The sequence below is a fragment of the Bubalus kerabau genome, chromosome 21 (genome assembly GCF_029407905.1).
Source record: "Bubalus kerabau isolate K-KA32 ecotype Philippines breed swamp buffalo chromosome 21, PCC_UOA_SB_1v2, whole genome shotgun sequence".
NCBI lineage: Eukaryota > Metazoa > Chordata > Mammalia > Artiodactyla > Bovidae > Bubalus > Bubalus kerabau.
Window position 1 is genome coordinate 5,649,288 of NC_073644.1, and position 5,315 is coordinate 5,654,602.

Consider the following 5,315-nt stretch of genomic DNA (forward strand, 5'->3'; position numbering starts at 1 on the left):
GGGCACAGCCTGTCTAGCCTCTCAGAGCCCCGTGGACTGCACCCACCTTGCACTGGCAGTTTGCAGACGCAGGTGTCTGAGAATCACTGGACAACAGAATATTGTCCTTTTTGGAAAAGAAGGAAACCCTGACACAGGCTACAACCTGGATGGATCTTGAGGTCATTATGCTCATGAAATAAGCCAGGCAAATATTGTGTAATCCACTTATAAGAGGTACCCAGAGTCATCAGATGCATGGAGACAGAAAGTAGCCTGCTGGGTGTCAGGGTCTGGGGCAGGGAGTGGGGAGTTAAGTGTCTGATGGGTGCAGTTTCAGTTTTACAAGATGAAAACATGTGGGAAATGATGAGCCGAATGTGAACATTGTGTTGTGTGTTTTATCACAAAAAACCCCCAAGCACCAGAGCTATTGTCTATTGATTTGGGCTTTGGAATCTCCTTGAAAAACTAATTTATTACAGGTGTGCAGAGACCCAGGGTCAAGAGAAAAATCACCTGGGCAGTGGCATGAAGCACCTTAGAGGACACGCTTTGCCACCTGGCCCGCATCTCGCAGAGTCTGGGCTGAGCTCCAGGGTCGTCAGGCACTGCCGGAGCCAACCTTGGGCAGCATCGTCCTCTCCTCAGCCAGTGCCTCTGGGGCCTGCATCCCAGACTCTCCCCTCACCGCTGATGCTCCATCCTCAGGTTTCATTTCAACAGTGGGTTCCAGAAATTCAAGACCACTGGAAACCACCAACCCAAGGGAATGAACAGCATTCCTGGAAAGCCCACTTGAGAGATTTGGAGGTGGGGTCCGCACACCTCTCTCCTGGGGGAAGGATGGATGAGAGAGAAGGACAACAGACCTGGGGGTACTCAGACAAACCCATCGAGACAGAAGGCACATTGGTGCGAACTGGGTTTGGGGTGAGAGAAGGCAGTGTTCCTGCTAATGGCCCAGAATTTCTTATAGGAGGGACAGAATGCTCTAAACTTGGAGAGTGCTGATGGTGGCATAACCCTGTGAATATATTTTTTAAAAATTGAAAAAAACTTCAAGTGGGTGAACTCAATGGTGTGTGAATGCCTTGATGTATCTCCGTGAAGTTAAGCACCAACAGCTCAGAATTCCTGCATTCAAGCATCTTTTCCTTTAAGATATTTCCTTTTTTTTTCCCCAATAATTATCCAAACAATGGGGTCTGGGACTCTTGACAATTGAGAATGCTTTCTCTCTCTCTCTCTCTTTTTTTTTTTTTTTTTTTTTTTTTTACAAATTCAGACAGCTTCTGCTAGAGTTAAAATGAAAAAGTATTTCGCTTTTCAATAAGAGTCTTCCTGAGACAAGAACCTTAACTGACAGCTGTTTCCACTTTTATTTCCTTCATCTCATCCATACCCACAGTGATAAAAATCCTGCTACTATACTGACAAGCTTTAGAAAATTCTCCTAAATTAGGAAACATTATTTGTGATACTGGGGGTGTGATGTTGACATTGGTAAGTCAATATTGATGGGGAGGTGGATGTGACCCTTTCAGAAGTCAGGTCGCAGGATCAGTTGCTTTTAAGCTTCATGACTTCAAAATCTGCCTTAACTGAACAGTTTGGACATTATGTGTAAAAAGCGTGGGAGGGAAGTATCTATATATGGTTGAATGTCACATGAACATATCACAGCAATTGCTCCTTTGAACTACATATGGTAGAAAGAACATTTCATGGCATTCGACTCTGAGATAGACAAATTGGAGAAGCCCCAGTTCCAACCACGAAACTACAGGGTATGGAAATATCGGGCCTGCTTCAAAGCAACCCTCTTGCATCCATCAGCATCAGCACCAGCATCCCAGGGAAACACTGGCTGGCCTCGTGAGGCCAACCAGAATTAAACGAGCTACTTTACATGAGCTGCTCAGGACAGTGTCTAGGATACAAAAAGCACTTAATACTGTTAGTTATTGTTATTACTGTTACTATTACTTATTATACTTGTTCACCAAATAGTTCTTATAAGGGTCCTGTACCTGAGTTCCTGACTGTCCCTGGATTGCCTGGGTTTGTGTCTACCCTTGAGGTGGGCCTGCCCCCAGGTGGGAAGTGGCCCCACTTCTGGATGAGCGGGCTACATCTCTGGATAAAGTGGCATAGAATCTAACCTGGTAAGTTGCTTAATAGGAAAAGAGCCGCCATATGAGAATGTGAACCCAGGAGGAGCACTCTAGAGAGCTCGCTCGCAGGAGGCCTGGGCTCTGGGCCCCCACACATGGACCTGGGCAGCAGGGTCTTCATCTGGGTGGTTGGAGGATGGATGCCTGCTCTCCATCCTCCCAGGAGCGTCAGGATGGGGACATGAAAGGGAATGAGGAGGGTCTTTGGAGACTTGAGGAGACAACTCAAAATTCACATGTCAGTAATAGCAGGGTCGTTGTTCAGTCTCTAAGTCGTGTCCAACTCTTTGTGACCCCATGGACTGTAGCACACCAGGCTTCCTTGCCCTTCACTATCTTCCGAAGTTTGCTCAAACTCTGTTTCATTGAGTCGGTGATGCCATCCAACCATCTCATCCTCTGTCGTCCCCTTCTCCTCCTGACCTCAGTCTTCCCTAGCATCAGGGTCTTTTCCAATGAGTAGGGTCTTTTCTAATGAGTTGACTCTTTGCATCAGGTGGCCAAAGTATTGGAGCTTCAGCATCAGCATCAGTCCTTCCAGTGAATATTCAGGGTTGATTTCCTTTAGGATTGACTGGTTTGATCTCCTTGCTGTCCAAGGGACTCTCAAGAGTATTCAACACCCCAGTTTGAAAGCATCAAATTCTTCAGTGCTCAGTCTTCTTTATGGTCCAACTCTCACATGGACTGACACTTATTTTAAAGCAGTAAAAACAAAAGAGTACTTTTAAGAATTCATTTTCCCTGAGCAAACAAATCAACACATCTTTACTATGTTCTTTGATCCTAAATGAGTCTGTTCTGTTTAAAACCTACACTCTCCAAGCATGGGTATATCCTACACATGGTTGCATCTTCCCTGGGGCCAGCACTAAATTGTAAATTGAAATATAAATCAAGAACTTGAAGATGGGGTTTCCTTTTCAGAAGAATCAGCCCTCTAGTAGACCTGGTCTGAATGCAGCCAATAGCAGGATGAAGTTTTTTCTTTCAAATTGAACTCCTTGGGTATTTTTCAAAAAACTTAAGTGGCATATGTTTTTTAAAGTAAATAAAAAGATTTTTACATTGCAGTTGAGAGTCCAGCGATAGGAAGTTCAGTTCCAGCTCCCTGGAAGCTCAGGGAGATGCCCTTGTTCCTTCCCAGGAGAGGGAGTGAGTAGGGAACTGTGGAAACCCTGTTTTGGTTCCAGAACCACCCAAGTAACAGGGAGAGGCCACCACATCCGAGGGAATTTTGGCAAAACCAGTGGGAAACGATCCTTTGAAGACACAGCGTTCCTGCAGAGGCGGTCCCCGCCCTGTTCCCACCCAACCCTGCTTTTAGCTTTCACCTTTCCATAATCGGAAACTCTGACAGGGAACAAAGTCCATTGCGACGTTCAAAGGCTAAAGAAGTTGAAAACTTAAAGTCTTGTTCTGGTAAATAATAATGCCCACCGTGTTCCTAACTGTGCTTAATGTTTCAAGAAGAGGGCAGCTGAGAAAATATCCAAGAAGGTTGTTTTGTCTGGAAAGGAGAGAGGTGGAGATGACAGCTCCTTTCCAGAACATGAAGAGGTGATCATACTGGGCCCCGTGGAGAGCAGTGAATTGGGGGGGTTCTGCACCCCTGGTCCTCAGGACCTCCTCATCTCGTCTGTCTGCAGAATCCTCCAGGAGTGCCCACTCGGGGGAAGGCGGCTCCCCCTCAGGGCAGCTCCCTCCTGGACAGAGGAGGTCACCCGGTGCTCCACGGGCACCTGGAACCAAGACAGTGCCCCGAGGTTCATCCTCCGTTTGGGTGCTGCGTCTCCTCCAGGGCCTTCTGTCTTCACTGTGACACGCTCAACTCACGCTGCTGCTTCAGTCTGCGGAACAGGACAGGAAATAGGAAAAAATAGGAGAATAGAACATCAAAGATGAGACTCCAGGGAAGACCTAAATCTACGGAAAACCCTTTGGATGACCTCACTCAGATCCCTGACACCCTCTTGTTTTCAGCGTTTCCGTAGATGTCTGCTTCTGTGTCGGTTATTTTTAGTTGATAAAATAGACTCTCTGCAATGCTCATCATGGGGGGGACCATCCTCAGGGCTTTGTAGATATTTGCTTATTTTCTGCTCTTTTGATAAAGGCGGGTGCCATTACCAACCCTACTTTGCAGATGAACAAATGGGGTTCAGCCTGGAAAAGTGGCTCACCCGGACTGCACAGCTGAGAGGCAGGAAAGATGGATGGCCAACCGGCCCGCTCTGCTGCTGTTGTATAAAGTGTCATTAGATCTGTCTGCATAAATGTAAGAAAACGAACCCCCTGCCTGGGTGTGAGTATGTGGAGGTCTTGTACATCCATGCAGTAAACAAGGACGTGCTGTGAATTCTTCCCAACTGAGCCTAAATCAAACCCCAGCATTGCTCGTGGTGCGTGCATGCGTGCTAAGTTGCTTCAGTCGTGTCCGACTCTGTGCGACCCCAGGGACTACAGCCCACCAGGCTCCTCTGTCCATGGGATTCTCCAGGCAAGAATACTGGAGTGGGTTGCCATGCCTCCTCCAGGGGATCTTCTCGACCCAGGGATTGAACCTGCATCTCTTTCGTCTACCTGCACTGGCAGGCGGGTTCTGGTTCTGTACTACGCGCCACCTGGGAAGCCTCAATGCTTGTGGGGATGCTGTATTATCTACCTTGATGAGTTCACATTTCTCTGAACTGAACCAACTTTGATGTCTTCAGACAGAGCTGGTCCTGTCAGAGGCCCCAGTTCCTCACTTGCTCTTTCCCAGTCTTGCAATGTGGGCAGGGCCAGGGGACAGTACCCTGTTCTCAGGTTGGTAAGACAAATGGGCTGTCGGGGAAGCTGGCTTGAAACCTCAGGTAAACATCTTAATTTAATTAGGGCTCCTGGTCAATTGAGCAACACCTCGCATTGAGGAGGTAAAGAAATGAAAGGCACATTTGTGGCTGGGAAAAATGAAGGCACCCACGATTAAACAGATGTGCACACTTTCTTAACATCTTCTGGTCTTGCCAGCGTCTTATATGGTAATACCTAATCTCAAGAGCCCTGGGAGAGTTTCCTTTTTTTAATCACATGATTATTTTTGCATGATACATAATGAAGAAGCAGTGTTGTTTTTGATTGGTATGTCACTGCAGATTTCATTAAAACATTCATTTT